The following is a 25241-nucleotide window of genomic DNA, read 5'->3' on the forward strand; positions in this document are numbered from 1 at the left end:
GGCCATATTTATTCATGTTTCTGTCCGTGATCCGTCAGCATAAGCGGTGTTACGCCCGCTAGATTCATAAAACTACGCAACACTAATCATAGATTAGGAGAAATTGAGCGGATTTTTTTACTTAATAAGCAAAGGAACAGTAAACGCCGATTCTGGAAATGGCATAAATCCGCGAACGGTCTCAATTGAAGTTTTTTTTTTCTAAGTTAGAGCTGTTTGTTTTATAAGTATTTCCTATCATTTATGACCACCGCAGATTACATTCACTCTAGATTCATATCTCTATTCTTCTCTAGTTTATCCAGGGAATAGTGGACACGTAACGCTACGCTTTATAGGGGAAACGAAAAATCGTTTTTAAAGTTTTAATTCTAAAAACTATGTAGATTTTATTTAGATGGTAGAATTTTCATAGTAGAAATGTTGACCACTACGGTATTTGTCCTGTTTTATTATACATAAAAGGGTCTCTGAAATACTAGAATATGTTGCCTAGACAATACGTTCTACTTAAACATTTAGTATCTAAAAGTAAACATGTATCACACTCCGTGTTTTACAAGTAGACAATAACGGAACTTTGGTTTGTATCAATTAATAAAAGCTCCGCAAACGTTCTTCGTCCGTCGCTTATTGCATGCTTTCTTCCATGCAATTTTGTAATACGCTTCAGATCGCCGTTATTGACTTAACGCAAATTCACTGCTTGTAAGGTATGGGCACACTGAATACGTAAAGCCTGATTATGTACTGTTGTGGGAAGAGATTTAGTGCTTCCGACGACCTTTGCGAGCCTCTCTTCAGTGGAAATGTTGCTTAGCGGACTATGCTATTAGTGCGTGTCCTATTGGCAGCAGTCAGCAGGCGAAAGGTAGAGCCCATAAAGCTCAGGTATACTATCGTCCTGAACCTATGCCTTCGCTCTCTAAAGACTCCCGACGTGTGTGTAGCCTGTTCCATTGTATTTCTCGGATACGCCATTGTTACAATTGTGCTCCACTTCATCAGGGAACTCAGTCCGATGCTGACTGCCGCTGTTAGACGTGTGGCTGTATCGTTCAATGATCGCGTCTAGCAACAACGAGTACGTTCATTGACTTCAGATGAAACAAGGGCGATTTTTGTGCGATATTTAGCGTACCGTTCTATTGAAGCAAACAGTGTGAGATGGCTAAAGCCCACGCAGGCCGACTACACCGATCTGATCGAATCAATCCCAAAAAGAGATTTGACTGTACGTCCTAGATTGTAAAAAGTAACCTATCGACTCTGAACAACAAATGCTCATGAATACTAAGCACTAAGAATATATGTTATATTGTATGAAAAATAAGCGAACTTAAATTTCTTATTTCTACCTAATGTAGCTCGCTAGTATTATATAGACGTATTCCTTATGACCTAATAAATTAATTTAAATTTTAGTATGTAAATTATTCGCTCTTTCTTTTTGGTATATTTCCGGTTAATCTGTATGCGTCTACAATATGAATTAAAAGCATATATAAAAGATTATCATGGATAGGCCATAATTAAATCGTATGTACACACCGCCTGTTATAGGGGAAGTTGGGCTAGACGATATAGAGTTCCATCGTATATGGCTAAGGTTCTGATTGTTCGTCTGCTATTTTGCGGCGGTCTTGTTGACGATGTATTTTTAGCGGTCTTTTGTGGAACTGTTGTCGTAAAAATCTGCTGAATGGAGTATCAGGTAGATTTGCTTAAACCATTCCTCTGAATATTTATCTGCTCTTCCTGCAAAGCAAGTTTTATTAAGTTAAGAATCTTTTTCAAGAAACCACATTTCTGAGTCAAGTGAATAGAAAAATATCTAAAATTTGTATATAAAAATTAACATTGATCTCTAGAATTCTATTTGCGGATCTTGCGGAGAGAGCATTCAGGTATCGACGAACAAATATCGCAAAGTTGGGTGCTCATCAACTGGACAATGGTTATCTGTCGCTGTTTCCATTACGGTTGATGTCTCTAGGCCTCTTACTATCACAAACTTGTAAAGGCTATACCGCTATTACTTTGCCATATATAATCTGTATGAATTTTAAATAAATCGATTTTGGCTTGATTTATCCGCACCTTCATTGAAAAGCTTAATGGTAAATGTACTGAATTTATTGTAAAATAACGAATCACACGCGAGGCCAACCGTTGGTTGAGTTTAGGGTGGGGAACCGCCAATAGCCCACACGATAGAATCATCTAGATATGAAAGTAGATGCCAAAACAACCCGGCACGCAAGCGGACAGCTGTAAGGCACCAGTTAGGCATCATGATGGCTTCTAGTGAAGAAGCTTCATGCGCTAAAACGGCACTGATCCAGGTTGCGTAGCTACGAAGTTCAGTGCGCTTAATTCACAAACTTCATACTATACACTGTCTCTTTCTGTCACGCTAGCGACGCCTGTTTTTTTCAACCATGATAATACCTAAGGCCGACTGGTTTTGCCTGCCTGCTTATGTGTATCATACGTGTGCCGCTTTCTTCAGATTTTAAACGGTCTGCGTTTATTGGTCAAGTGACTAGATGTCTTTGAAATATGTAATTTTATATAAATGCATGATTAACAATACAAAGACGTAAAGGTTGTATATACTTGATATTTTTATCCGTTGAAAATCGCAGAGTATGTCAAACGGTATGAGTCCCATTTACAATGCGCAGCTTTGTTCGTTTACTAGATTTTAGCCCTGTCTATCTGGACAGAACGAAATTACAGGCATTTCTTTAATGAACCTCCAAACCCGATGATGAAATCAAAACTTTTTCTAAGCGAAAACGGTTTTCTACACGATCCCCTTTAATTTTGTAGGACTCAGGTAAATCAATAAACGTAATCATACGTTTGCAACTGCAGAAACCTTTCGAAACGGTCGCGCGCGCTCTTACTAAAAGATGATCGTCCATGCCCAGGTGTTCGGTATATAAGTAACTGAGCTAAGCGTCTACTGTATATTAAACCAACCGCTCAAATCTTCATACGAATCAAATGAGGCGTGCCGGTACCTTTAACAATAGCATTTACCCTAGTTTATTGTCACCTATATTATTATTTTCTTAACATATGTAGGTGAAATATACAACACGTTCTGCAACAATGCTTTCCAACATATCGGAAAGCGATCACAACAATTGTACGTGCAACAATAATTGTTGTCACAGGTTCTTTCTAGGGAATACGATTGACAAGTCATCGTCTTAGACGCTGACAGCGTGTGAATCGATTTACACGCTTGACCGTCACATTTGTTTCACGACAGGAAAGTTGCTTGTGCCTATCATTTGTTACAAGCTCCTTAGAATTCAGGCAAGGCTATTGTGCCTAACTATAAGCTTTTTAATCCCCTACGACGCTATTTTCGCACTATGTGTGTAGAGTATTTCGAAGCCGACCGCATTTGACTGGTACTGGATCTTAGGCGCCAGCTTCTTAATATAGGTATCTATATATGATATTATTTACATAGAAGTAAAACGTTGCTAAGATTCAGAATTGTTATAGGAAAGGCCGTCTTTGTTAGGTACGGACACGGTTTTTCGTAAGTTACGGATCCCTAAAACTTTCCTGAAGAACCACCTTGTCTTTTGCATGCTATATAAATCCGTTCGTACCAGTGCACGATCTTGATCAGTACGTTCAGTAAGGACGCGCATCCAAGTAAACAACGGAGCAACACTGAAAGCGGGGACGCACTTAAATCTATCCAGCACGGGCTTACTATTTAAGGTCGGCGAATATGATTTATTTTCGATTTAGGTCTCACATTATTCGACTTAACTCTCAAATCGGCTTTCGCTATCAGGGCTGAGAATGGTGCCTTTCCTAACAATGTATTCCTTCTCGATACGACTTCGGCCTGTGGTAGTGCGCACCAAGGTGTCTATCTATCAATGAAATAATTCGGTGAATCACAGCGATAGCACGCGTTGCTACTGTCTATCAAAAAAGAATTATAGCAAAGGTGGTGCCTTGGCTCCTTGCAATATGCGTGTCGGCATCCATCGGTACTTCGGGGGTTTACAGAGCGCAGATTTTCATGCGTTGTTACCGCCATGCCAGGCACTGACGTGTAGGACTCATCGGGATCATGGCTGTTTATCGTGTAAGGCAATACAGAGTTATTTTTTGTTGATTTAACTCCTGGCCCATACATGAAGAATAGATAAGCTAATGTGCTAGCCATCACATTCGCGCCAATAAGTGCGCCACTTAAGAAGCCATAAAGCCACGAGGAACCCCCCCGAAGTGTGGGATTACTGCTAGGCTCCATCATAGACATGTCGCGCGGACCCTGTTTGAATCCTGACAGCTGATTTGGCTGGGTATGATTCTCGGGATGCATGTATCGTTTCTCCGGCACCCACAACAAATATGTCAGTTTCGTAACGCTGTTTGGATAGCGCTGTCAATCGCTCCTGAGTTCGATTTCGTTATTTTCAAAGTTCGAAATACGACAGCATACAAGACATTTGTCGGTATTGTGAATCTGAATTCGAAGTGTGGAGTACTGTTGTTACTGAAGGTAAAACTGAGATAAAATGATGAATACCTGAGCTTCAAAGCAGCAATTACGCCTAGGAGAGAAAGCTCTGCGGGGGCAGAGTACGATCAACTTTTCGCATTCTTTTAAAAACACGAACCTTACAGTTGGAACGCTATTTCTTTTCTTAACCGGAAGCCTATTTGTTCGGAACCGTAGAGGTTTTCTGCAGTTTCCTTTCAGTAGTAGCAAAAGGACGTGTTCAATTTCGCTCTGGTAGTAAGGTGTTTTAAGTAAAATATAATGTGGATTTACAGCCACTAATCATATTTAGATATATATCTAACACATATCATTATGTATTGGCGAAACCGTTGTTGGTTAGCAGTTTGCGTGAGTACAAACAATTTCTTTGTTGCCAGGATTAAGCTGGCTGGCGCCATGCACACTTAGCGTCTCTCTAGATCGTTCCAGAATTACGGCTACGTTCTTCTTATTACTTAAATAATAATATAATTTGATTTGCAGTTATTGGTCCTTACATATCTTTCAGAGTTGCTATCTATGTTGGTCATTTCTAAAGGTGTTATTCAGTTGAAGTGCACCAATAAATAAATAGAGAATATATAGTACAACGAGTGCAGAAGGAAGGAAAACGCGAACAACAGAAATAGTTCATAGAGAACATCTAAAATATAGCTAGTAAAAGCCGCGAGAGATACTGCCAAGAGATGTATTCAAATTTTTTTTCTACTTAATTCAAAGATTGTCAAACGATGGAAAATAAGTACGACAACACCTATGGCCTATAAGGTCATGATCCACACGTGACAATTGCAGGACTGTCTTTACGGTCACCCTTCTTGAAACCTAGGTATCCAGTTTATAATTCTCCTATAGGAGCATCACGATCCCAGCGCGTGAAACGAACTCTTTGATTTTAAAATCAATACTTTCGTTATAATGAGAATATTTAACAAGACAATAATAATAATATGGGACAAGTAGTGTCATACATTGCTCTGTAAAGTAAGTATTTCTTGGTTTCTGTATTGACATTTTGTGGTTCATCAGTGGCGATGGAATCGCCAATGGATGGATCGGAATATGTTCTCTGTAGGAGTTCCACTGTTGAGGTGCTTTGTTCATGCCTAAGCTAACGTGCCCCAGAACGCAGATGCATCAGTTGCGATCGCCTTTTTTCAAAACAACTACGGTCGGCGAGCGAACCAAGGTTGGGAAAAGCAAGCGCACAGATTCGTCACACGTGGCCTTACAATTCGAGAAGGTACGGTTAACATAAGCAGGTTTGAAGTTTCTTAGAAGTAAAACGTGTATGCCGCAAATGCGAATTGGGTTTGGAATTTTCGGGAAAAATATAATGTAATTAATAAATGAGTCATGACGAGCATATATTGAGTCTACAAATCATTCATGATGAGTGGCCTTGGAAGCCACCCATTCCGCAAGCATGATAAAGTGAGCTAGGTGTAATCTATAATATATGCCAAACTGAATTGCAACTGTTCCGCGCATACATATTTTTTTACGTGCAGTTGGAAACGGAGCCATCCTGCATGTGCATGCATATCAAAGTGGAAGTACAACGTCAGAGTAACGGAAGTCGAGGAGGCAGGCTATGATGTGTCTCAGTCCGGCAAAAATTTTCAGACTGAAATGATGGACAGAGAGTCAACACGAATGCTCTGCGTCATGCCGCTTACCGGATATAAAGAGGCAACAAAAATTCAAACACTTCTCGATACGGGAACCCTAAGATCGATGAGGGTTGAGAATGTATGGCCCCTACGGGTAATCACGAGGGGATTGATTACACTGCAAGCAAGAAGGCGAAATCCCAGTTATCGATACAGGGGTAGAAACACTGCTGTCAGCGAATGTATGCCTTAAATTAGAATCGATGCAGGCATCGCGAGAGTTTGAAAGTGTAAGCATGACGATACGGCAAAACAACGATGATCTGGAAGCTCTTGTCGAGGTTACGAGCACCTCTTCTAAGATCCAAGCGAACTGTCATAACTGGGCAAAATGCACATCAAAGAAGGAGTGAGACAGCCGTCAGGGACCCGATTTGTTGCTTTTGTGCTGCTATCGTCGATCAAGTTAAAGATATGCAAGGCGCTAACGACCTCAAAAAGCGGACCACCCATTGGAATGGTTTCAAGTGTTGGCGCCGTACATCGACGTGGACGTTAGTTAAGAATAGTTTTAAACCCGCACGTACTAGGTATGGCTATGCGCAAACTATATTCAGTGTTTACGGTAAACAACGCTTCATATCATATCAGCGAAGTAAAAATATTCTTAATCATAGATACCAAAAACTGATTTTTATCAAATCGCACAAAGTCCGGAGAACTGTAATTATATAGCATTTTGGACTTCCATAGGCCTCTGCTAAAACTGCAGGGTATCCAAGGGAATAGCGTCAGCGCCCTAAAAGTATCAAAGGACACAGGTACAAGGAACCACTTATGACCGGCAAATAGAGTCGAAAGGTCACAATAGTATAAAGGAAAAGCAAGACGACCATTATTGCAACCTATAAGCATCGTTCAAGCGAGCACAAACGATACGGAAAAATTAAACTTCATTCATCTTAAATTTGAAATGTCTGAGGGAGGTCAAGTTCATAGATTATATAACCAGCAAACATAGACTCAAAGCAAACCTTGAGAAAATAGCACACTGCCATTACTAGAAAAGTGTCAAGGGCATCATGCGTTTTCTGGGGTGTATTAATTACCTGCCAGCTCCTCTATCAAACGAATTTAAGCCAAAAAAGCTCTTACGTAGACCCACACAAAGACAATGCGAATACGAAGCCAACAACAACAGTAGACTTTAAATTAAACAAGTAGCTTAGCGTACTTCGATAAAGAAAAACCTATAATACTATAGATAAAAATAGAAGACGGAAAGCCAGTAGTCTTCTACCAGTCTCACTCGGTAAGTGTACCTATGAAGAACAACGCGGTCACCAAAAAGTGTATTTTTTGAAAAAAAACTTAGGCCTTAAATTTATGGAGTATAAATATAAAAGTGTGATACGTATTAGGAAAGGTCAGTCTAAGTTCTGACCTGCAGAGCAGGCGTCCTTAGCGAATGACATCTCCAAAAAGGATACCTGTCGATTAGAAATAGGTGACACAGAGGAACATGAATATAATAGAATTTTTAGAACTACTGATAAAACAGATGATGGAAGCACTGTGCAAAGCCTAACAATATAAAAATTGTTAATTTCTATTAGGCAAGCAGCGAAAAGAATGTTTTAGTATAAATTCTTACCTACTGCGATAAACGCGACAAACTAATTGTTTACCAAGGCATGCACCACCTGGCTTTAGCCCAGGTTCCATCGAAACCCAGAACATAATACTTGCTGTGTGTTATCGCGTTAAAAATATTACATTCTCGCGAGAAATGAAGGATATAATGAAGGACTAATAAATCGCTACACGACCTTCAAAACTTACAGGATAAGGCAGCGCTGAGCTGAATCCCTCGTAGATAAAGTTATCTCACAGAGGCTAAAGAACGTGCGAATTATCTGGGCGTTAAATGGATATGGCGTTCCGTTTGAACCGGACGATTTAGGATGCAATATAGAAACAAGCGAAGAAAAAAACGAAGACACCGGTGTGGATGTCACGCAAACACGCCGACCCAAATTTAGTGGAAAATTAGGTCATGTCACACGCATTTTAAGCATACTAAGCCATTGTCAATGAAACGGTATGACCAGAACCGCTGTTAAAATTAATAAACGAACAGTGAAGAAGCCTGTGTTTAACAATGACAATGTGAATATGGCACTCTTAAGGTGGCGGAGAGCAAGGCAGATCGATGGCCTCTTATCAGCAAAACAGTTCCGTTCTACGACACGTGACCGACCGCATAGTGCAGTCGTAACAACTATACAGGGTCCGAAAGGCCTACAGCGGGCTCATAACCAGGCCGTCCATGGGAAAGGACACGCTTGTGCAGCGGGTAAAACTAGCTATACCAGCACAGTAGGAATAAACCATTTCAACTACGGAGCAAGAGCCAAAAACAGAACAAAAGGTACCGATCGAGAGCACATATGGTGGAAAATTGGAGATCAGAAAGGACAAAGGTACGTAAACATACCGGACATATAAACATATCGAAGCCTTGTTACGGAAAGAAAAGTGTAACATATACTAGTGGGAGTAGTCGACAATAATGATTCGTAGAAATTCGCACGTATAAACGTCAGTACAAGGCTTTCTCCGCCCGAAGAATACCTCCGAGTTAGAATGACTTATATAGCTATTGCTAGTTAGCAGTATTGATTTGTGATAGAATGTTGCTAACGGTATTTTTTCTATTTTTTTTACTCGTTGTAAAAAATATTAATTGTATCATGTACGTCTGTTGAGCGTACCACCTATGGAGCGTCCTTCAACGGCATATGTCTGTCGCCAGTAATCTATCAGTTACTACGCCACTTGTATGTTACCAATGTCTAACACACTACTAAACGATTTTTTTCGCCTAAAAGCGATCTGTTTCTGCCAAACCTTGTCCGTTTGGACTTTTCTGTTCGACAAGCGCCGGCTGCTTAGAAGTACATAAAGATAGGAATCCGTTATACACTGAAGCACTAATTGAGGCATAAACTGTGCTTTGTTGTTGGCCAAAATTGTAAACGTCCATCAATGTACATCGCAGAGGGCCACAGAATTCTTTTCTGTATTTATTCAAATTAATTCTACATAGTCTACGTTGTACGTTTGGTAGATATTGAAGTGAAATGGCTATTTGTTATGGCTAACGGATAGTACAGATCGTATTCTCGATCATAAGAAATCAAATGATTTTGTCTAGTGTGAGATTATAGCTGTTATACGTAATTATAAGCCCCAATGTCTTTTGCTGCCCTCCTGTCTTCATTAGTTTTGATTCTTACCTATACTACAACGATGGAACAGCTTTCATGAGCCTTTTGTGCACGATACTGATGTATTGTTACCTTCGTTGTGAAAATAGGCTATATAAAAATATCAAAAATTCACATGGCCCAATTCATGATTAAAGAGAATCGATTATCAAATTTTCCCTGAATACGAAAGTGATTGAATTTAGCCCCTCGGGAATAAATAGCACTGTTCACGTTGTTTGCCTACGGGCGGCCGTTGCATTAAAAATCGATCCATTTTAACAAATCTAAGTAAAAATTTAAGCCATAAATATGTATTAGAATCATGATGATGAATACTTGACTCAAAGCCCAGAAAGTATAGAATTTTGATGGTTACAACTCGTTTACTGAACAACAGGGTATGGGAATTAGGGAAACGCTTCCCTATGTTGTAGTCAATCCCTGGTCTAATCTTGGATCACCGCCTAAGGGGATAACTCATGTGGCACTAAGCGAGACGTGGGCAACCGTATCGTGGCGCAGCGTAATACATGGACAAGTTCTGACGTTCATCGGCGTTGTGGCCAGGCAACACTGATGACGGTATTTTACCAAAGATGAAAAGCCACGCCAACGTCGCAAACGTAAGATTCGCACCTAAAAGTGTTCCGAGAAATAGGCCACCAGCGAATGCGCCCCCGTTACCGCCTCGGAGTTCCAATGGCTGGTTGATATATCTCATTGCTGGTGGTGATGCTTGATAAAAACACTTGTTTAATTTTGATTGCATATCTTGACGACGTGATATCCCTGCTGAATTCATCATTCCGCACTTAGCCTTTTGAAATTAGTCTTTTTTTATTAGATATTTGCTGTCGTATCCGATCATTGATCCAAGTTCGTTGTTCTAAAGGTCTTGCGTTACGTTTACATTTCCATAGATCTTGAGTTCCCCTAGCTGATCGGACCGCCCAAAGATTTCGAATATTTACTTTGTACTTCGCAAGAGATGTCACAAAACGCTTTTAGCGTGCCAATTGTTGACGCTCGCATATTTCGAGTCCTGGAAATTTGTTGAGACTTATTTCGAAGTAAAGATTTGGCCCGTATGCTTTTTTTGTCGAATAGCTTTTTAAGATAAAGTCGCAATTGCCAAGTTCCCTCTGAAATGACTAGATTTACCACAGATCTTACCGGAAGGGAATCTAATGCTACTTACTCTTATCGAGAAAAAATGGTGCGACGAGCTAATATTAGCAGCTAAAACAGTTTTTGACTCTTATTTGGGATGGAACAGGGGACCTCAGGCGTTTGTTCCAATGAAGGAAAGATCTTTCATTGTATCACATCCATTGAAAACAGTACGTTACAACACATTATTTCGTCGTGCGTACCAAGACGAGCGGTGCATCCTTGGCAGCTTTTTTGTTCATCAACGCCAGGACCCTTTTTTGGAATCTCAAAAGACATTCTGGGAATGAACGCTTAGAGCTTTCTCAAACGAATTCCCTTTTGCTTAACGCACTTGCCATCCACCTAGATAATTACCGCAATATAGTTTGTGACTAGCATCGCCCTTAAGGCCATACTGAAAGCTTTTTAGTTAATTTAACCGTTAATGAGAACTAACATTATATAAAAATAATAATAATAATAAAGACGTAGATCTCTTCGAAAATAAACTTTGCCTCCAGCGCATTCTATTAGAACGTTGAGAACACATTTTTTTGTTATTACCGTAACTAAATAATACAGAATTGGCGTTTTCTGATAGCTATGATTCTACCATTGTTGTGTTTATATACATAATAAATATGGCACAGGCGTAGGGCAGAAGATGCTTTAATGTCGTTAATAGCGATTATACTACAGTAATCGATCGTACGTTGGGTTATCTGAGCGGCTCATTATCTTTCGTTGAAGGAAATTATTGTCTACTTTAAACTCGTAACTTTCATAGAATCATATGTAAATAGGTAGCGCTATTTCAGCGGTCTGATTTAATACGCCAACCATAATTCGATTGTTCGCGACAGAAAGTCCTAGACACGCTCTTCGAATCCAACAAAGAAGAACGTACCACTACAAATTGCCAATACACATGAGTACAGAAGAACTTGCTTTGTCCTATCTTTTTTTGATAGGATTTGCTAACACGCTCAATTTCCGATCTGCGTAGCAAATTGCTCCTACACGTATCTCTAATCTAAATCAACTAGAGTTGAAAAAATACTGAATTTGGATACAAACAAAATCTCCTGTGAGCTGCAAGTGCGTATGACGCTACTATCTGTATAGAGAAAATATCGAGGTAAGTGTATCTGTGGTGCACCGTAACTTATAATAAATTATTGTTGAAAACTATTAAATGAAGTGGAGTATGAAGCAAACGGAAGTGCGGCCTAGACAAAAGGCATAAGTATAACGTAAAAGAAAATCCTTGTAATTTCTTGTGTGAAGCAAATGCCCTAACAGATGAAACAGGTGTGACGATAAGCCTACAGGTAGCATACGCTCCGTCTGTCATAAGCCCACGCAATCTGACAGAAAATCGAGGTGCCATACACCGCTCGCCCACGCTACGATTTGTGTTGAGAGTATCCAGAGATATTTAGTTACGTCCCAGGTCGCTGTTACCAGCTGATATACTGGGTTGAATATGTTTATGTCTGATTGTAACAATCAAGACTGTCTTATTTTTCCATTACGATTCGAAGGATAGATATCGAATCTTCGAAACTTTTTCCTATGAATAATTGGTAAGGACGATGATTTGTGAGGTGCATATTACCACTACAGGTTTCAAAAGGGGCTGAGGTGCTGACGAGTAATACTTTGCTCTCTAGAAGAAACTGCCACATGTAAAAGGATCATTTAATATGGCACAACTAGATACTAAACAAGCTATATATTAGAGTAATTCATATCACAATAAAATGCCCCTGGATAACTACGATTCATTACGATGGCTGCAAACGCTGTTTGGGAGTTATCCTGTTAATCTTCCTTTTGCCTGCAGCAGAGATTACTCAAATATAACCCACGTTTTGAGGTACAAGCGCTATACAGGACAGGTGAGGGTAAGAAACACTGAAAAATAACCTTTCAAACTTTCAGAGGTTCTAGTCATTCATTAGAGCTGTATTAGAAAACAATATTTCAACCAGCATTTTCTTATGTGTTCTTGCTACTTATGTCAATGCGCTTAAAGATATCCATTGTATAAGAACTGATTCAGCTTCTGTTAAAAGTGTCAATTAATATCAATAGCTTAGCGGCGTTCGCAATAAACATACCGATTTCACAGTAGGCAGCCTATTGTTCCCGCTCTCTTTTTCTCAAGGCAAATTTCTAATTTAGAAAAGTACTCATTGATGTGTCTTCAATTTTTAACATATCGTCAACTCAAGCATGTAACTATCGACAACATGTGCGGAAACGAACGTTCCACGTGTTCTACGGAAAGATACCGGTTTTAGATAGACTCATTTCCCCAGGAACTTTGTTTAGCCGCAGGACCATCTAGGACTCGATAACACCTAACAACTAAACGTATTATAAATAACCAGCAGTGTCATTTAGTATCCATCTAAAAGTCCGTATCACATTTGCTTGTTTTTACGCACATGGCGACTCGTGTCTATCTCAGCACCATCTTCTATTTCATGCAACTTTCACATTCGGGCCTAATATTCAACATTCGTCGTGCATTTTGATGCAGTGCAACATTCACACCTGTTCCTGCACAATGGAAGGCGCAGTCCGTCACAGGCCTCTCCTAGTTCTTCTTCGATAACATATTGCAAGCCAATACGTCTAAGAAATAGCGAAAATTCTAAGCGAGACCAAAGGCCTTACCTAAATAGGTGATATGTTACATTGTCGATGTCCGAGCCAGTTGTCGTCGATTACGTTTACGGGGATTCAGGGAAATTATGAATGCAATATATTAGCCCGATAAATTGTACTACTTCGTTCGCTCTACAACATCCCTAACTTTTCGTAATGCAAAAACGTTCACTTGCGTCACATCTGTTTAGTTTACCGAAAAACCCTTCCAGATACGGACTTTGGGGTTTTCCCGCGTTTTCCTTCACTCGTCTGCAAAGGGTCTGTCGACACAACTCTTCTGGTGGCACAATGCAGCTCAGCGTTATTATGGACGAATCCTGCCGGACTAGTTCACCAAAGCAAAATTATACGGCGCTTCATCTGATAAACGATATATAATATTTGTCGACTTCTAAAACTTCGCTTTTTTCTATTTAGACAGATTGCGTAAATAGTTGGTGATATCTGAAACAGTGACAATTCCTTAATAAATGACTAGAGAGCAGAACGCGCCTTTTTCCAGAAAATTCAGATGGCAATCGTCTGATGCTTAGTATAATAATCTGACAGTAGCAAATCGGCCAGTGATATTATCTAGCTCTTTATCCATTCTGCTTTATCTTGAATAATGATTTTTCATCATCTCTCTTTTTTTTTTTTTAGTTAATGGATATTTCTCAGTTGAAGAACCGGAGCAAGGTTGTTCATTCTGGGTGTATTAACCTTAGTCCGTCTACAGAGATCTCCTTGGCAAAACAAAAGCGAAGGCAAATTTTGCGTATATCTGCTTGAAAGATCTGAGGGCGCAACTGCATGGATTCGGGTAACGAAACGAACAGCTTTAAACATGTTAGGAAAATTGACCAAAGCCAAAATCATACCTACGTGCATATTTTGCATCTATTACACATGCTCACTTCTATAAAAATTTCCCATTTATGGACCTATCCTGTTCGCCGGACTGTACATTGACAAACATCCGATAAGTATTTTAAGCGTAAGTTTTTGAACTTCGGAGAAATGCTAAACGTTACTGCAATTTGGTCACACTGAGCTCGCGAACAACCGTTACCAAGGCACTTGATTTTGGGTGGTTAAGTCTAGTTGGTCTAAAACATAGAGATTCGGTGTATCATGCACCTGTAATTCCTGAAAACCTTACTTTACACACAGTACTAAATGTACCTTAAGGACACCTTAATCACTCCTCGGATCGTACACGCTCAAGGAAGTGAACTACAAAAACTACCCAACGGCGAATGGGAAAGATTCGATAGCGAACTTTCGATTCATAGCAAGCATACCTTTTACGTTTAACTACTACGGGACCTGTAGGGCTTATTCTGCTTAGTATATCAACCGACAAGGACGAGCGCTTTTTTGAAAGATATAACGTCAAACATGATAAAATTGAAAACGTACGGTTTAAGAACATTGTACACTTCAAATGATTGCGCCTATATCGGAAGTCTAAGAAGCCACTACCCAATGATCATAACCGGCTGGATCTGTCTTGAGCGACATAGAAATTATATAAGTATAGCCTGATTGTACGTTCGTGCCATATAAAATGCAGTAGTACAAACTCAATTTTCTATCTTGAAATAACGAGAACACCGATGAGACATTAGAGGAGTCGTAAAAATTCAAGCTGACAACGGCTGGTAGTCACGTAACGACGTAACCGAACGCAAATGAATTACGTCTTTCAGCTCACGATTAAATAAAGCGGCATGCAGCAATTGTGCTGATAATTCACATACCTTAGTCAAAAAATATTAAAATCGGGATTGCATAATACTGAGCCCTAGTACTTACAGAGCGAAATAACCATTTATGACTATAAAGGCATAAACTTATAGCTAGAAAATGTTCTGCCCAGTCTAATAAAAGATTAATAAAAGAAAGATGTGTAATTGAATTAACCAAATAGTTACTTTCTTAAAATCGATGACGGCTTGCCTAACTGTTAACTTGACATATATGCCCCACGTAAAGCTCGAAACTGCCCCATAAAATCGTAATTGAATCCAGACACCAGAAGATAGTCTTAGTACTAAACGTGCTGCTGTAATAAATTAGCCAATCATTACAAAGACCGGGCAAGCACACATATCGAATGCGCTTATATTTGTCTGCATATATGTTATTTCTATATGTGTTATCTGCGGTCTAAATCTGGGCCTTAATTAGGCCATTAACCGAGAGCTCTAAGATAGGAGATTTAAAATGCGTTAAGTTAATTCACACGACTGATATCACTCTATGTCCCTCGATCCTTCGGGTTCTACATTCGGTACCGCCATTGAGCATTCTATCAAGCGGCTGGCTTCTAAGACGAAACGCGATGTGTCCACAGCCGAATTCGAACCCAGAGCACCACGTGTCCCTGAAGTTTACCAGGCAAACACGTTGCCTACTATTTCGGAAATCTGAACGGTGTTATAATACAATTGAATAAAGAAACAAAAACACTATATCCATGATTTTCGATACACTAAATGTGCGTCAATTTATCTATGAGCGTATAAGGCAAGTGGAAGCCTAAATTTGCCGGTAAATTAATATTAACATGAAATTTGTCATCTTAGCATATTACTATTTTTTCTAAATATCATACCATGTCGTCTGCTAGCACGATTAGTGGCTCCTGATGAAAACAAAGAACTATTTCGATGGGAAATTGTCGATACCCAGCTTGAATTTAGCAAGACCATTATATATTTTGAAAAGCTCGGCATTTGGGTAGCTTCGAAAAAAAGTAAATCTTGATCGGCATTAAACGGGAAAATGTCCATGTGCTAGAGGCAAGTTTACTAGCGTCGTTGTGCGAAGGAATCTCATCAGAGAAACGATACAGCCTTATTAACGTCGTACTCTCTGAACTTGAAGTTATACGTATAAACCGAATGTGACGTCTCCACGTCGAGAGGCCGGCAGCGTTGCTGGGTTTTTCCGGATGAATTGTTGCTTTCGCCCAGATCACCATATGTTATTATGCATTTTATCCTCGCGCCACGGATCGTAGCGTCAACTGATAGCGCCGTTTTATATGACGTTACTGAATAATTATGAGTCAGCTTACTTTCACGGGAAGTTCGATAAAAACGTCACTAAATGTACATCTCTAATCGACAACCCTTAGTACACAATCGCCTACAAGACGTATCAAGAACTAAACATTTTGCATTCTGCCAATGGCTTTTTCACTTAATACCTCATTTACGTCGTGTAGAAAATACAATAATCTACAACATTTATGTAAAAAAAGGTGCCATTTAAATCATAATAGTCATTGGTTAAGCAAAGTCAAGGGTATCTGCAAGCGAGTAGAGTATACTATCTTTTGCAGATGGATTTCCAGCACCTTTTTCAGGAAGAGGCATTTGAATTTATTAAAGGGCACGGCAGGCAATTCCTCTAGATCTAATTTGTTAGTGTCAGCTGCCGTCGGTGTTATTGCTGTCTAGGAAAAACTTCGTGCTATTTTTTGAAAATACATTTTGCGGCTGAGCGCTATGCCTACATTCTCAGATCCTATTTATCTACTTATGCTTTATTTCTGCAATTTTTTTACTATTCAAAAGCTCTTTCTTTATCAGCTGCAACAGTAGCTCAAACTTCTCAAAGATGCGTGTTCCAGGCGAAAAGGAGTTCATTTTCGACATTTTCTATGCTATGCAGTTCAAACACTACTGACAAAAAAAACATTTGCCACTCAAAGGACCGGTCAAAAGTGGTTTGCAAGATTTCAAAACGGTGTCTAAGAGCTAGAGAATGCCCCTACTGGAGTTGACTGAGTTTGGTGGCAACCACCTAAAAGCTCCTTTGAAGGAAGATTTGGAAAAATATTTCGTATAATTGGCCAAAAAGAACGGCTACAGTCATATGGCCGTCGTTAACAAACTGAGTCCCTTGGATATACGTAAACATTTCGAGCTTGTATACATCGCGAACTCTTTGAATCCAACAAGAAGTTACGGTTTAACTCTATATCTTAACGCCTCCTGTAGTATCGAAGTTCATGCGGTCACAATAACCTGTTTTTGCACCGAATTTTCGCCGGCGATAAGAAATGGTGTGTGTACGTCAACACGGACCAGAGATCAGAATGGGTAGCTCCACTAAAGCAATTCAAGACTTTGGGTTTATCCAAATCTTCTTCTACAAAAGGCTCTGTGTTGGTGTTTTGAACTACCTAGAAATTACTTCGTGTGAAGCAGGCAATTGAACGGTACGTCTGTTTGCTTTGTATTGCGTTACATGGGGTCACATTCCCAATAGAGGACATAGCAGGCTATCCTGCCCCAGGACGATGTGAGATCATACGAAGTAAACATCTTTAAAGCTGCCCTGCTAGAATTCGAATGGAAACTTTTATTGCATCCTCCGTAGTTTCTGGGCGTTACGCCAACGGATCTTCACCTTATCTTTGCCTTCAACAATTAAACTTAAAACATACTTGTACCTTCCTCTTTGAGAAGAAATACACTATCTTCTGGCGAAACGGCGTGTGTCATTTGGTAGAAAGATGGCAAAAAGACGATACATGTCATAATAACTTACTGTCACAGGACTAAGCCATGAAGCATCTTACTGTGACATTAAAAAAGCGCAACTTTCATTCCAACCTAACAAAGAAGCAAATTTTTCAAATATAGATAGTACAGGTCTTGGCTTCTAACACATGGTGTGTTGTTATTATATTATATTATATCTAATGTATTGTTATCGTATTTATCATGTATCGTATTTTAATGAATCAAGAATTATGACAATTATTTAAATTATTTCTCTTAGTAATCAAGGCTCATAGAGGTTTTATGAAATATAGATTTAAACGCTATTTTCGAAAATAAGTAGTACTTCTAACTTCAGTCGATGCCCAAATGAGTAAATTTGGCCTTACCGTATTATTGAAACAGTTGAGCCACGCTGGTTAGCATCATGTTGATATGAGGATAGGAAGATGGTACATGCGACATCTTGGATGAAAAGACTGTTTACGAGACGTTTTGTTTCTACGAAGGCTATGAATTTTACTAGAACATTTCTTTTTGATCTCATTATATTTTCTCCGTCCTAATGAATGTAATTTCATCAATCATCTTAAAACTTATTTGAGCCTCGACCACAAATCTACACTATCACTGTGTAGATTGTTTTTGGTTCAACATATGTACAAAACCGTTTGACGTATAAATTATTTCCTATACAAAAAGTTTGTAAAATCCAGCTGGAAAGTGTTATTGCAGAGCTGTAGCTTCTGACTTGTTTAGTATGTAGTGACATATAAACCTTTAACTGCTTTCTAAAACTTAAGACCTGGGCCATTTACGCCACAACCTTACAATGTCCGAGGAGTAAAACTGGGCATTTTTTGACAGATTATTTGAGATGAAGCTTACGCATAAAAAGTCTAGCAAACCCGTTCGCATACCTTTCGTTGGTTACAAGTTTATACATTTCTGACATCACCTACGTATATTCTTACTGAAAGTGGCGGTGGCAAGCGATACAATACATATATAAACAATACATATATACAATACATATAAACAATACATATATAAAAAGACATTATCCAGACGGCGCACTAGTCCGCTGAAAATACTAAGTATTTGCATGAACTTCAAAGTTCTATTGCTGAAAAAGGTTTTGAACCAAGCTACCAAGAGGCTCTCTGCTTCAGAGTGCCGAGCACCGACCAGCAGCTTTGAATATGCGACGTCAGAGTTGAAGTCGGATTATATAGCGTCGAAGCACTGGGTGTTGTTGTACTCGGCTGTACAGTCGGAAAAATTGTCCAGTATCCTAATTCATATACGGAAACACCGCCATACTTAGCGGTTAGTTTTTTCGGCTGTGATACCGAACGTTAGCCACGGCCATGAAACTGTAGCCGCATAGATTGGCTTGAATCCATCTACATCAAAGTCAGATGATACAAGAGCGCTGAAAACTACAATAATAATAATAAATTGGCCCAAGGTGAAGAATACAAACTGAATAAACTACCGCAAGTCAATGTGTTGATTTACTTTTTTTCTGTCAATGCCCGACACACTGGCTTCGTAAAACACAGGCCAGTTGTGCTGTTTCATTGAATAACTATCTGTTAGGTAAACCTAAGTTCTACCTTCATGTTTAAATCGAAATTTACTTTTTACACGGTCGCCTACGGCTAGATGGAAGCCGGGAGCACCATTTGGTTATTTTCCATTTTTATATTTGTTATATTTATAATATTTTTTATACTTGATATTATCGTATGACTAAATTTTATGGTAACATGTCGCCCTCTCTTTATCCCCTTCGAGACAACTTCAATGGACCCTGAAAGTTTTGCGTATTAATGTTCCGTCAACTAGCAATAGATACGTTACGTCCGTCAATTTAACATAACAAGAAATGTGATTATCCTGGTCATATTACGTCACCGCTTACGTCTGCAGTCTTTTTGACGTCCTGCGCTTTCCCTTAGCAGAAACAGGCACAGAATGGCGGTAGTGACAAACTTCATACTGATGCTGTCACTGAAATCGAAAGTTCCCGTGATCATTCAACGATCACGCATCACTTTCGGAACAAGCATGAGGTATCAACATAATCCTATATGTCAGCATTCTGGGGTAACTATCTCGTTAGAAAAAGGCTTTAACGATTCGCAGCTAATTCATTTAAAGTAATTACAATGTTCGTCAATGGAACCAACCGAGTTGTGAAGTCGTCAGAGCTTCACTCGCTACCGTGGACAGTCTTTCCATAGACTTCAGACTCTATCCTATTAGAGCGCACCATTTTCCAATGAGTTCAAGAAGTTAGGACTGGCTAAAGTTATATATAGTCCCGATAACTGGAAAAGTAACTAAATAGCTCTGCTGAATTGTTAAGCGAGATTTAGCAGATTCTTTTGCTGTTTCAGTTATAACGCTGCGCAGACTGCGCAAAAATTCGTAGCATACGTCTTAAACCAAAACTAGAGGTATATTCATTGTGCTTAATGAAAGAAGAAGTATAACTATAATTAAAACTCTTCCTCATTCAAGCTCGTTGAAAATGAAGCGCTTGCGAAAGGGAGACTCTTCTTACATACACTGAAGATAAGGTATGCTACTACGGTGCCAAGGGTGTAATTATGAAGTGGACCACCTTTACCAATAGTGAAACTAATCGTGACGACTGACTATCAACACCTTACATTGTTACGTCTATAAATTGCCCTCAAATGTACATTTAGATAAAAAAAGAAAAACAACCAACGTTGCTCTATCTGCTATCAGTTCTTTATCAATGCACTCATAGGAGCACTCAGTTATCACTCACCTATTGCCCCACATTAAATATTTAACTTGAACGAAAAAATCAACTTCAATCAATAGAACGAAAATGACTTGGTAATGCCGGTTACTGATTTAGCAGACAGCGAACGAATATGATTTCTGGGTACAACTGAATTGTTAATACTTACATGAAAGATACTTAGTGCATCTGAGACTTGTTTGGGTACAACTTTGTTATTATTTTTTTTGCCTGGCTACTACAATGTAAATTCAGGATCTTATTATCTAGTAGATATAGAGGCAAAAGTAGAAAGGGTAAACAAGTTGAATAAAGTCGAGATAACTGACCTTGAAGCTATCTCTAGACACCCCCACCCAAGAACAATTCCTTATATTTTTAAGCCACAATGGAAGCAAATATTTTTTTTTTAATATTTTAAAACAATGTTACTGAACTAAATATTCGCCATTTCGATCGATTATCCTCTGCCATTTTTCTATTACAATCATGATCCCATCACTCTAGAATTTCTATGGTTGCTGGTAAAAAAATTGTGACAAATGATATTTACAGCCTTTCATTGAAATCAAACTACTATTATTAAGGGCGTTCTGTAATGTAAGGGTGGAACTATGGTGGGGATGCACTGCAATTTTTTTATTGAAGTTCTGTCAGTTTTGCCGGCTTGATAAAGCTGTGTACGATCTGGCACCACCATGGTGGCAGACTGCTCCGGTCGATATTCTTCTTTAAAATCTAGTTTTATGTTGACGGTAGAGGTCCTAATGAGTCGTCCTATTAAGCGGCAACAACGGCCCAGTTTCATCAAATACGTAGCGTCATCATTTTCTTTGCCGTAGATTGTGGAGTATTTTTCCACACATTACTGTCATCTCGTTTTAATCAGCTGTGATTAATCACTTTAGAAATGACTTCAATGCGTTTCTGTAAAATTTCATAGATGGATTTATAATCGAATAGATAACTTTGCTTCACTTCGTACAACGAGCTACCTTTGAAACACTGAAATTTCCCCATTAAACGGAAGTGAGAGGGCCATCTTTAGGACGCTCGCCCCGATAACGTGTCTTGACCATAAATACTACAAATTTGTTTTATTGGCCTCGGCAGCATTTGTACCTTCACCATAATAAAATTGCAAAATAATACAACTTTTTCCAGAAACTTCAATCGTTTCCAGAGCGCTTTACCTAAAGTGTGAAGAAAGATATTTCAAGGGATATTTCTTCTACTGCCAAACCTCAGCTTTCAAATAACACGAATGCCAACGCGACTGAGCTGAGATACGTAACTTTAAAGTTACCTGGCTAAAAATATTTTTTGCCTGAACCTTCTGAACAACTAAATATTATTGCGGGATCAACGCTTATGGATGTAGGACATTTGAATATAGAATAGAGAATCCGAATCATCAAAGCACTAGCGTAGATCCTTTGAACGTACATTAGATAAATGAATTATAAATTCAATGCAAGGCCAAAACGGTAAATAATTGCAACCAATTTCGTTCGCAAGACGGTGGCGTCCTAAGCGTGGCCTGATTCAACCTTTTCGTTTTCAAACGGTCGAAGTCTAACGAAAGCTACAATGGCCCTTCTTTAAAGAAGAGAGGTTCGAATTTTGAAAAGATCATATTCACAAAAGCCACTTTAGTGGCTGATGGAACTGAAGAGAGGGCAGGTGATGACAGTCACGTAGATTAACGATGACCCAGAAGAGTGCGATCTCCTGTCGATGTTCCTTCTCGCTCTATCCTCTTCCATAAAACAGTCTCAATAGCTCAGTTGGGGGAGAGCACAATACGGCGTTATAACAACAGGCTAAAACTCTATAGATTGAATAACGGGACGTTAACTACACGTCGATGTGCATTAGTTTCAAACATCTCTATACCGATAGAGCCTAACGCAGAATCCAACATCACCCACTGCTTGCCTAAAGGCCTAAAACCAAAACGTTTACGTCAGATGCATGAAAAGTCTTACACACATTCTGTGCATATTTTTTATAAAGCACGGAGCGTACGTACGTACTTGTTCAGATCACTAAATGTCTCAAAAGAGGGACAGTATGGGCTGGGTGGCTAATGCACATCTTTTTAAGTGGGTTTCCATTGTAACCGTTGGCACACGCCCATTGCTGGCTTAAATTTCAGCGCCGGCAAACACTATGCCATATGGGCATCGTGCTGTTTAGTCTTACATAATCTAAGTATTACATAAATCCGGCAAGGCCCATCCGCGTTCTGGTCAAGGAAAATCCTTGATATTCTATCGAAGACGCGAGTCTGAGGTCCTGTTTATATAGAACAAATAGTTCAAAGTACCAGAAACTCGTGAGCTTCGTAGTTTTTTAGCTCTTCATAAAATGGAAAACTAAATTTCGAACAATTAGCCCCCTTTTTGTGTGGAAGGGTTTGCTAGCAGGTCAACGACTAGCACCCGGCCCAGTGGAAAAAGGAAGTTGCCACACTTCCAATATTTTTAGCGCGGAATTTTTATAAAAATATAATTCATAACGAGTACCCAACGAAAACACATCTGGTCAGCTTAGCTATTAGTAAACCCCTCTCTCTATACATCACCTTCATTGGATTCTGGTTTTGAATTTACTGAGTGCACGAACCAAAGATTAGATTTAAAAAGAAAAAATTCATTAAATATGCGCGAAGATTGAGCAAGCTTGCACTTTCTATATTGATATAGTTGTACCAGAAACGGATTGATAGCTGATACAAATAGAAGCTAGATTATATCCAAGCTCCTCAAAACACAATTATAATTGTTAAGGCATTCGTTTTAATAAGGGTCTGTCCTAAATTTCTGTTTTGACCGCGATACGACCCGAGAATCCTTTATTTAGGCAGGCTTTATGCGAAAAGTCGTGGTGTAGTACCGTATCGAACGAAAGGACCTACGTGACTGTGTTTTGTCCGTAACACACACCTGTATAAAATACTTTACGCAAAAGAAATTTGTATTTTATTACATTTTTAAGTGTGTTGTATAAATGACACTGGGATTTAGGAAGCCATATATAGCAACGAATAAAAGAAGAAGTATAAAGCAATTCTAGCTTTTGCTATCACTCACCGCACACAATGGAATTGTAATGGGGCCAATGTTTACTTTGTACTTCTATAAATTCACACCCGAATCCTGCCATTCTCTACTAGACATCATGAACTAGCTTGCAAAAGCGTAGCTCGTATCTTTTAGAACGGATAATACCATTAACGGTCGGCTTCATGCTACGCACTTAATTAATTTGGCCTCGGTAAGCACAACAAGTTTCCGGCAATGGCGGTTTCTTTGTGATACTGTGAATTCGGCTTTCCAAGCTCGATCATAATGAACGTATACTTTTGGTTTCGAGACCGCAAACATCACGTAATTGCGGACGGATGCAATAATATATGACGGCAATAGTCAGTTTTTCTTAATTGGAAACTAGGCCAGATTCTGATCGACCACCTTGATCGTTCACAATAACGCAGTTCGAAACATTTTCTCTCTTTATTTTTGTTCGATAGCTACGAGAAAGGACCTAGCTCAAGGAGCTTTCGTAGAACGGCCTACGGGTTACTCGGCCCTCTAAACGATCCTCATTATTAGTAAAGACCTTGTTTGATGATGGTCTCTCTTGCACTTTATTTTGCTGCGTCTTTAGACAGTGAACAAGCTCGGGCAAGCGCTTAAGGCAAACGCTCGTTCTATAAGCCTTTAAGTAAACACCATCTATCCGTTATGACTTGTCAATTTGAATCCACGCTTTGGTGTACAAAATTAGTTATACACTATTAGAAGCTGTTCTTCTCTATATTGAGAAAGCTAAACTTTTCACGGCCAACCTGTTAACATTTCAGGCCTCTCGAAATAAAGCTCACAACCTTTTTATCGTAGGAGCTGGGTTAAACCCACTTTTACCCACTTACAGCAGCTAGTTAGAAATCGATATTGAACCGATAATAACGCCCTCAGGTGCCAGCAAACTCGAAAGCAGCTTGAATAATTCTTATGGTTTTCCTGCAAGTTTGATTTAACGAAAGACCATGTGTGCGTGAAATACTTAGATCAGCTATGTAAACCCTTATTAGCCCTTTACACGTGGTGTTAACTATTATGAGGAAAAAACCGATGACATTTCCAGTCAGCTTAAAATTTTCTTTTTCCCGTATTTTAAACTTGAACGATTAACTGATTCGGTTACAAGCGAAGTATACAATTACGAATAGAAGTAGGAACTTCAAAAAGTATTTTAAAAGCGCAAATTAAGGGGTTAGGCTAGCTGACAGAAGTACCAGGTTCTTGAGAAGTTATGCGATTTTACGATAAAACTAGTAACATGTAACAATTTCTATGGTAACCTACTATGGGTATTTCTTTGTCTGTAATATATATTTACTAAGTAGCACAAAAACTTGTTTAAAGAAATTGATTTTCTTTTCTTACAGTCAACCCGTTACTGGTAACATCAGATGTCTAGTCATCTCAAACGGCCTGCTATAACACGAGTAGTCATGTCGAGTTCTAGGTTGAAATTTACATACAATGCTGGTTTCCTGCCATTGTTTTGCAGAACGACTGTTTGCTCCGAGGTACCCTCCTCTTTCTCTTTTGAAGGGGCAGAGCTTACAAAGGGTTGGGATATACGGATGAGGGCCTTCAGAGCAGACGACGCGGATGGCCCGAT

At 39.2% G+C, this 25241-nt stretch overlaps 1 long non-coding RNA gene across 1 annotated transcript; it reads right to left on the minus strand.

The window, feature by feature from the left end:
* Positions 1-354: 354 nt before the first annotated feature.
* On the minus strand, positions 355-13722 carry LOC147759035 (uncharacterized). Its single transcript, XR_015325887.1, has 2 exons — positions 13272-13722; positions 355-1758 (listed from the first exon to the last, which is right to left on the minus strand). It is a non-coding gene; the product is annotated as an uncharacterized LOC147759035 (long non-coding RNA).
* Positions 13723-25241: the final 11519 nt, after the last annotated feature.

The sequence above is a fragment of the Varroa destructor genome, unplaced genomic scaffold (assembly GCF_002443255.2).
Source record: "Varroa destructor unplaced genomic scaffold, Vdes_3.0 BEIS01000001.1, whole genome shotgun sequence".
NCBI classification, from domain to species: Eukaryota; Metazoa; Arthropoda; class Arachnida; order Mesostigmata; family Varroidae; genus Varroa; species Varroa destructor.